This window comes from Gallus gallus, chromosome 28, assembly GCF_016699485.2.
Source record: "Gallus gallus isolate bGalGal1 chromosome 28, bGalGal1.mat.broiler.GRCg7b, whole genome shotgun sequence".
NCBI lineage: Eukaryota > Metazoa > Chordata > Aves > Galliformes > Phasianidae > Gallus > Gallus gallus.
The window spans coordinates 5346110-5355665 of record NC_052559.1 but is presented as its reverse complement, the minus strand read 5'-3'; the positions used below and the strand labels follow the sequence as shown (position 1 = coordinate 5355665).

Below are 9556 nucleotides of genomic sequence, written 5' to 3'. Positions count from 1 at the left end.
GAGGGAGTTGAGGGTAAAAACACACAAAGCGAATATCTTTCTCTTCCTAACACCCGAGATAAATCCCGAATGCATCTTTAAGCGCTCTCATCGGACAACATTGCTACGTACTCCATCTCAATTTTCAGCCCCTTCTAGGGAAAAGTGGTTGGGTCCCTGTAGTTATGGTAAGTGGAGAAAGGGAAGGAGCCCTCGTGCGGTGCGTTGGTGGTATAGTGGTTAGCATAGCTGCCTTCCAAGCAGTTGACCCGGGTTCGATTCCCGGCCAACGCAAGTGGGTTTGCTTTTCTTTCTGCTTCGCATAGATTTCGAAGCTCATCCAAAACGCGTCTCGTAGCGCGGTTTTCCCCGGCTGGGTGCAGACGGTCACCAGCACGGCCGGTGGAATGTGCATGTTGCCCTGCTTTGAAAGTACGGTGCTGTCCTTTTGGTCCCAAATCTCATCAAGAGGAGCTGCGAGGCCTCGAAGAGTTGGGAGGAGGTAAATAAAGCTGTATGAGGGATAAGGAAAAGAATAAAGAAAAGTAATGTGTTTAAAGAAAACATGCGAAAAAAGAGGTTGTTTCCGCCCGGGATCGAACCGGGGACCTTTCGCGTGTGAGGCGAACGTGATAACCGCTACACTACGGAAACCCGATGTGAAAGCTTTCCGGCAGAAAGCTACTGTTCACAGCACGCGGTTCGGTGATGTTGGGGATATCCCTGCACCTCAGCAGCGGCATATACTCAAGAAACCCTATAACAACCACCGGCAAACTTTGTGTAGGGTTCTGAACGACTAGCGCTAATGAATGATGACTGTCTCTTCATCATTGTCTCTAGAGACCTGCTGGCTGAGGAAGAGGTGGGTGTTCCACACCACTGTGTATGAAGACATTCTGGCAGTGTTCCTTTCAGAAAGGTGAACAGCCCAGCAAGGAGCAGAAGGTGCGTTCCTCACACACGGCACAATGCCCACAGCACAGTAAGGCCTCGTGCCCAGCTCCTCATGGCACTGCTGGAGGCTTCAGGCCTGCTGCATTCCCTCCTGGCAGCCTGCGCCCCTCAGCCCATGCCCACTCACTCAGCTCTGCGGCCCAGGCCGAAGCCAGGTGTGCAGACTGTATGCAAGGACAAGACGTGGCGCTTAGGGGCCACGTGTGAAGAAGCAGCAGCTCCTTTTCCTGAGGCAGCTGCCACCAGATGTCGGTAGAACAGTGACAACGAGGAGTGGGGCTTCCTTCAGAGCTGCTCAGAGTGAATCTGGCCTCAGGACAGGTGGATGACTGGTGGTGGGTATCTAACAATTTGGTGCTGCTTCTCCCTTCCTTCCCTGCATGTAAACCTTCCCTAATGCAAAATATGCTCAATGCTTTTGTCTCTCCAAGGTGATGTGAGCTGTATAATTACACCAGCAATTGCTGTGTAGTGAGTCTCCCATCAATGAGATTTTGGGTAACATCTCTGGTCCCAACTCTGTGGTTCTAGGAATACGCCGTATCCTTATCATTATCTTAGTGCAGTGTTAGCAACGCATGTGCTCCTATAGCACTGCTTTGTCTTCTTCTTCTTCTTCTTCTTCTTCTTCTTCTTTTTCATAAATCTTCAGCCCTTGGAATAAGGTGGCAATACCAGAATTCATTTTTCTCATTTTATTTTGTTATTTGAAGTGTGTTTTATGCTCTGCTGGCTGCAGAGAAAAACTTAGGTGATATAAATGAACCATAAACCCATAAGAAAGGAAAGAAAAACCTCATGGTTACATTTAGTTTTATGTTCTTGTGGCTAATCTCTTGATTTGGAGCCAAAAGGAATAGAGAGAAGGTTGTCACATGTCTTTGAACTCTGACTTGCTGGTGCTTTTCTCTGATTTGACTGGCAGTAAGCATTAGAATGTTACATTAAAGTCTATAACAAATCTGGACCCTTGGGACTTGTTTGCTTCACACCACTGTTTAATATCCTGGTGTTACACTCTTTTTGCCTGCAAGTGGTGGAGCCTGCAGGAAGGACGCTGGTAGCAACCTTTGCACTGTGTTATCACCTGAGAGTGGTGGGGGAAAACCTTATCAATATGTGAGGGCAAAGTCCTCTCTCTAGTGTAGAAGAAATTGAATATGTAGTGAACCAAGACCATCAATGAAAAGACTCAAATGCTTCAAGTTTTTTCTTCCACAGGTCTATCAGTCAAGTGATCAGTGGCAAAAGGAGAGGAACAGACCAAACAGTCCCAGGGAGGAAGTTCTTGGAAGGTACCTATCAGAAAAAAAGATATTGTGTGTCTGGTATTAACTCCCAAACCTATTAAAAAATACTGCAGTCATCCCTCATTCAGTGAGTGGTGGACCCTGGGACGCAGTATAGATGGATCCTGGGCCCTGCCACTTGCTGGAATAGCTCCTAGGGATGTTGCTCACTTTTCTTACAAAGATCGGTTTGTGGTGACTGCTCAGTTTTCTCAGGAGGATGAAGAGACTGGCAACATTTCAGTCTGCCCTTCAGCCCCTGACCCATTCTCAGCTTCCAAGATTTACAAACCCTGTGGCACAGCTCACATACGAAAGCCGCCTATGCCTCCCCTCCCCAAGGGCAGTCTCTAGAGTTTGAAGAAAGACTGTAACATAAATACACAAGAAAAAGAAAGCAGGGGGGTTGTTTGGAGGTGAAGGATGGATAGTCTCTACTATTATCACCAGCACCTGCCCTTTCTGAAGAAGGGAGCCCTCCCCCAGCTAGCCTTTTCACCAGTGTGCTGAACGTGGCTGTGCTGTGCTTTGTTTGTCTGACATGCTGCAATGACTGCACAGTACCGGTCTCTCCTTTTTCTCCCTCTGCTCTCAAAACAGCCTGCATGGCTGCTAACAGAAGGGGAGCTTGGAGCACCATCGAACAGGAGAGCTGACAATCAGGGTTTGGAGACAACACCGCCTGCACAATACCCCCCCAATTAGCCATTCATCTGTGCTACCTCAGAAATGGGGAGCACAACCCTTGTGCTGGGAGATAAAATAAGAACAGCTTCAATAGCACTGATTTAAATTAGGTCAGGCTAGCTTTTGTGTGGCAGGGAACACACAATAGTAGTCACACGACTGTGGAGGGGAGCAGCATAAAGGAAAAGAGGCCAAGTAAGTAGCACAGATGCTGGGAGTTGGTTGATACTGGGAGATGAGAGGTGGATGTACATGAGTGATAGCAAAGGGGGAGACACTACAACCAGCACATGATGCTAATATATAAGAGGAGCACATAGTCAGCAAGGAAGAGAGAGGTCAAATACCGACTCTGCAAAAAGAAAATATTAGCTATTTCTGCCAGACCAAGGAGCGTGTGAGCACAATCGTATGTGTCCTTTGAAAACCAGTCTTTCATTATAAATGGTTATAGGGCACAGCGGTGACAATGATGTTCAACCACATCATCCTGAGCACCAGTGCAAGCCCTGTCCATCAAACAGGGTGTAAGGGGGATTCTGCAGGGCCTTTTTTTCTGTATTCTGCAGGGCCTTTTTTTCTAAGAGGCATACTTCTTATACCTCAGGCCCAGAGACGCTACTCTTCCTCTTGTCAAAAATGCAATGAGATGGTAATTTTTCCAGAGCATGCAGCAAGTCAGAGGCACAGGTACAATGAAGCCTCAGAATCCTGGGCTGCCATCCACAGCAATTTCTTTCTCTCATACGTTCATTGAAACTCCACACCCAACTGGAACACCTGATGTGCTATGAAATCCTACACTCAGTTTCTTAACAGTTGGTGGGTCTGGGGAAAAATCAGCAGCTGCTTCAAGATGATTTCTTAACCCAAGTTCTCAAAGACATCTGAGAGAGATCCTGAAGTTGGTTGACCAGGAGAATATAAACACTAGAGACTAGACCTAGATCTCACTCCAGTGTCATTAGTATTAGCACTGCTGTTATTACAAGTTATGCAGATGTTCATGTTTATTTGGCAGTGGGAGAAGATGAGAGCATGCTTTCTGTAGTGATAACAGTGTCCTCAGAGCTATCAATAAGAGTCTGATCTTTTCAGACCAGTCTGAGCAAGCTGTTGTAATAATCTAAATGAGTTTAACCATGTAGATCCATATCAAAAGGTCAGGTAAGTTTTAGAGCGAGTTGTCAAGCCCTGTGAGTGTACCAAGACAGAAACCTCACTTGCTGATCTGTCTGTTCTGACCCAGGTTAGACTTACACAGGTAACGCTTCACTATGCTTGGCCAAGGAAATGCTGATAGGAAATGCTGAGAAAATATTTGTGTGGAAAAATCGAAAAGCAGAATCAGCTGTTTAATATGGTGTTCTTTGGCCTCTTTGAATCAAAAGACAGTATTTCTTGGCAGTTGGAAGAAAATGTTGAAAACAAAGACAATACTTATGTAAGCAAAATGTATACTGTATAACAAAGTCATAATTTTCTTGACAGAATTGCAAGCATTTTAATTTAAACTACTGATAATAAAAAAGAGCCAAAGAGCAGACTGTCTACCAATCAGTGCAAAACAGGGAACACTAGGTTAAATTTTGAATTAGCAGTTATTCCCATTGCTTATTCACATATTAATGACTTATTGTTAAAAAACAGGAAAACAGGTGTTGTGTGAGCCATCCTCTGACTCTTAATGTCTTATGCAGTTAACAGGTTGATTTAATCGTACAGCTTCCTGCATGCATACACAGACAGCCAAAGACTCAGTATCCAGAAGCAGATACTAGAAAGGTACAGACTGAAAATAAGCTGTCCTTTTTCAACTTTAAGTGTAACTAAGCATTGAAATAGCGCCTGTTGTAGGGAGGTAGCCCTGGAGGCATCAAGCCAAAACGAGACTGAGTTGCTGAAAGGTACATTCACATTCAGCTGGATAGTCAGATCTTGATGCATGAAGCACCAAATTAAATTATCTACCCAACTTATGTTGGAAGCCAGTCTGGAGCAACTGTAATAGTCCTAATTTCTCTCAGTACATAAATATATGGGTGCTAGTTTTCAGTGCTTTACTGCTATGCTATTTGGCGTATTTTTAGCCTTTTGGTTATGAGAACATATCAAAGTCCCACTTTGTTTTTCATTTTGTGTTACTTTAGAAATCCTACCCATACTGAGTGAAGGTGCCCAGATACCAAAAGCAGTTTAACTGGTAGCACCAAAATCTCTATTAGCTAACTAATTCTGCTATCTTACCCTACCTATTTGCTTGCTACCTCTCCATGTGCATAGTGAAATACAGGTACAGAAGAGTCTCTTATGGAAAATTTACAGATGTGATCTCTGTGGGTTTCAAACAAGAGTCCATTAAAATTCTATATACTCATTGTAACAGTACACACATACGTATATATTAGTAACTCAGATCTGCACTTTTAGATATGTATAGCTAGAGACCATTATTCTCAAGCAATTGGCATGATCTATCACGTTTGTGAGTTGTGATTTTATAACTCCTGGCATTACTGAGATGGATTCTGTAACCTGAAATCCTCATTTGAGTCATTCAGCTCTCCAGCAGCCCAAAAGCCACTGCAGAAACAAATATGTTTTGCCAAAGATTGGTTTATTCCCTGAGTATTTATTTGCTATTTTGGGTTGGGGTATTTAAAAAAAAAATGTTTTGTTTATTTCTTCCCCTTTTATCAGCTCCAGCTGAGACAGAAGAGGGTGGGAGGAGGGTTTTGTTCTTCTGGAGATAACAGGAGGCTGTGTCTGTGCAGCCATGGTGATGAGATCCAGGGTGCTTTCTGGCTTCCAAGCAATTTGCTCCCCACCCCTGGCTCCCAAGTAAAAGTGGGGCACAAAGAGAGAGGGGAGCTTTTGTTTCTCAAGTACTTCAGCTATTGCTACTCATTAAGCAAATAGCTCTAGCATCTTTCACCTCCCAAAGCTTAAGGAGGGTCTAGGTGGGGTGAGAGGAGAGTCAAGAGTTGCTGCTGCTGCTGCTGCTGCTGAGCACCCTGCTCTTGCTATATGGCTTTTTTCATCCTTGCTCTGCCTCACTGGATGACCTATGGCCAACCCTATGGCTAAGATTCCCTGACTGTAGCAGGGAAGAGGTGAGAGAGACCAAGCTCAGTGCTAGGCCAGATGGAAACTACCATCCTGCTGTTCAAGGCATTATTATCAGTTTAATGCAATATGTTCCCAGCTTCTCAGACATACTGACTAGCAGCAGATTGCTCTTTCCTTCTCTAGACTTCCCTGGATGTTATTCTCTTCTCTGTCTGAAATACCAGCAGCTTCTCCAAGCTCTAACAGTATTACCAAAACCTTCCCAGTGATCCTCTTCACAATGCCATCCAGTGTTGCCAGGATGTGCTGCAGGAGCCAGATGAACAGTCAAAAATGAGGTATCAAGCAAATGGCTTTTATATGGGGTACTTGCACTTTTTTGGATAAGGAGAGCAGGATGTGTAAGGGCAGTTAGTGGCAGCTGTGAGAGCTGTAGGAAAGTTACACAGCCTCTGCCCAGTTCCACGACAGGGAACACACACAGGGAACACATTGCATACATGCGAGAAGGACTGCTGATATGAAAAGAAGGTGGAGATGTGGAGAGAGAAAGAAGAAATCAGTGTGGAGAACAGGAGATATCTAATGGCCCATAGAATTGAGGACCTAGCCATGACTTGTTTCTGCAAGATGCCCAGACGTCAAGGACTGAAGTAGGAGTCAAGGTCATGGCTGCACCCTGGTGCCTCTTATCCCATTGAACTTACTTGGGTATCTTCAGCCTAGGATCTCTCAGCAAGGAATTTAAGCCCTCACTCAGGAACAGATGGTCTCCTTCTTGGGCCCCACCTGCCAGGCAACACTTGAGCAGTTGTTCTCTGCAATGCTGAGCAGAATCTTGTTTACTTTCCCCTTGTGTCAGCAAGGTGAGATGTAGAAAAACTGAGCCTGGCTGCTACAGGCCCAGAAGCAGCCAAGAACTCCAAGGTACAAGAACGTAACCCAAGAGACATCTTGGTGAGGGCAAGGAAATGTGGTCTCAACCAGACCTGATCCAAGACAGAGTTCAGGTAAGAATGGGGCCGTAGTTGCAAGAGGCCTCAGAATTTTTGGCCAGGCAGAAGGCTAGTAGTTGCTCCAGGAAAGTTCAGCCTTGATGCTCAGGAAACTCTTGTAGATATTCTTGTTTGAAGGAAAATCAGCACCTGAACTGGAACTTGCACTGGACTCTTCTCTCAACTACTTTCAAAGACAAGGTTGGGTAAGCAGACGAGTTTGGAATGATGGACCATTTGTCCACCCCAACCTAGGGCACAAATAGGATCCATTCACCAGGGCTGTGGCATGTGTCTCTAGGCAGTATTAAGCATAACAAAAATAGCAAGCAAGACCAGCTCCCCCTTGAGCAGCACCAACCAAGACTGTTGCAGTATGGCTGATGAAGGGACTTATTGAAGGGGCTTATTCTGATACTGAAGCCCAGTATCAAGGACTGCTGAGAATGTCATGCGTCTGTGCACTAGCATGTGTTTCCCAGAGACCCTGGCTCCTGAAGTCAGGCTGGTCAGGTCCTGCTCTCTTGGATAGTCAGGTTAGGCAGTCATTTACTCTAACGGTGCTTGATGAGCAGAGGGCACGGAGCACCACTTTACCCTTTCCCCTGAGGGTTCCCATCTATAGAGGCTCCAGCCCAGGATGCTGCCTTTGTCAGCTCTGCAGTAATCAGCCCAGAGGCAGGAAGTGGAAACTTTTTGCTTGCAGCCACTTAGTTTCATTAGAAGCAGCAAAAAAGAAAACAGTCCTCAAGTGGGGCAGTGAGAGGCAGACATATGCAAGGGGTGAGGAAGATATTTGCCACTCTGCTTTACATGTCAGTTAGTGGGTAAGCCTCAGCTAAGATTTGGAGAAAAGAGGCAGGAAAGAGGGGGAGAGGCAGCCTGAATCTAGGAGTCGTTCACCACTAATGTTCAAAGTGCTGTCAGGAGATCATACAGCTCTGTAAAACCTGATCTAAATGTTTGTTTTTTTTTTTCACAAGAACAGAAATCAGGTTGAGCAGACATCCCATCCTGCTGCCCTAAGTCTCTCCTTCCCTGCTCTACATCTACTCTACTCTGGAAGAGCTTTGTTTTAATTTCCTTTCCAAAACCTTGTGCATTGGATATGTTATCCCTTCCCTAGTGCTCTGTGCCAGTACTTGAGTATCTGTATCACAAAAAGGAATTTCCCTCAGACTAAGTCTCCTGTGTTCAACACAGACATGATGCTGTTCAGTGGTAGAATTTTAAAGGCTGGAGTCACTACAATGTACTGATTTCAGTGAAGCGGAGCTCAGTGGAGAGGAGTTCATCCAGCCTTGCTCCATTCCCCTTGTGCCCTAGGACAATGTTTTGTGTTAGAATAAATGCCTCTGTAAGTACCTCTCAGTACTGTGCTCACTGTGAGCCATTCTGTGTAGACACATTGAAGCAGGCAGGGCACAGGATCAGGCCTGTGGGAGTGCTTTGGGTGTGCGACAGCTGTGCACATCTGGTAGGCAGATTGTGTTTGTTCACTGACCAGAAGCAGCAACTAGGGTCTTGAATCAGAGAAGATCCATCATTTCATTACTGTCTCTTGCAGTTATTTCTGCCTTACAACATCTACAGAGTGGAATCCTTCATCTTGCTCCCCTTCCTCTGTGGCTACCAGCATCTTTATCCTTCTTTCCAACTGGAAAAGGAATTTCTTTGACAAGAAGGGGAGTGTAGATGTTAACAAGATGCCATGGATCCTCAAGACCAACATTTGCATCACTAATTCTCACCGGCCAGACTATCTCACCTCTATATTTTCTTTTTTCCTATAGGAAACCAGAGAACAGCGTCTTTTCTGGATAGACAAAGCAGTACAAAGTCAAGAGGTCTCACAGGAACAGATCCCAGATTCCTGAATTCCCATGCATTAAAAAAATGTTACCTCTTGTCTCTGTCTGTGCCTGTTTTGTGGACACAGATATTCTTTTGTTTTCACATGGATGAGCAATTGTTTTTAAGTCAGCTCCTGTCCACAAGCCTTGCATCTTCCTGTAAGCAGGAGGTTTTGTTTGCTAGTGTTGGAGATGTGGCAGAGATAATCATGTTTGGACCAGACCTTCACCATCCTCCAGTGAGCTCTGCTCAAAGCTGAGAAGTTGGACAGGGAGCTGAGTCAGCCGGGAGGTGGAGCAGCTTGCCTCCTCAGCACTGTGCTGAGAAGGGAGAGAAAGCCTGGGCGGTTAGCAGGGCTCTTCTGTTTTATGAAGCAGTTGTAGATTATTTATTTATTTGTTTGTTTTTAATCCCATGACCACTGTGGGTTTGAGAGGAAGTGAACAGGTCCATAGATCTGTGTTTCAGTAGTGGGGCTGGGAAACTTTTCTTTGAGGACTCTCAAGAAACATCTAATTGTAGCTTGTTGGAGTAAATTCTGCCAGTCCCCTGTGTGATCACAGGCTGGAGTTCAAAGATGCCTTCCATTTCCTTTCTTCTGCCTGGGAAAATTGATGTTCTGGGATGGAACTGCAGCCAGGCCTGAGCTCATATCACCAGCTGGAAACTGATTCTGATGCAGGTTACGCTGGCTTTACTTGGATCCTCCAGGAAACAAATACTCCA

At 45.3% G+C, this 9556-nt stretch overlaps 1 long non-coding RNA gene and 2 other non-coding genes across 4 annotated transcripts; 2 read left to right on the top strand and 1 right to left on the bottom strand.

Moving 5' to 3' along the window:
* Positions 1–7: 7 nt before the first annotated feature.
* LOC107055381 lies at positions 8–8883 on the top strand. 2 transcript variants are annotated; one of them, XR_005842081.1, is made up of 4 exons: positions 8–167; positions 823–1271; positions 2158–2231; positions 8770–8883. It is a non-coding gene; the product is annotated as an uncharacterized LOC107055381 (long non-coding RNA). The 2 variants fall into 2 exon arrangements; XR_001470468.4 differs by having other exon boundaries at positions 161–481.
* TRNAG-UCC lies at positions 202–273 on the top strand. The gene has a single exon. It is a non-coding gene; the product is annotated as a tRNA-Gly (tRNA).
* On the bottom strand, positions 561–633 carry TRNAV-CAC. The gene has a single exon. It is a non-coding gene; the product is annotated as a tRNA-Val (tRNA).
* Positions 8884–9556: the final 673 nt, after the last annotated feature.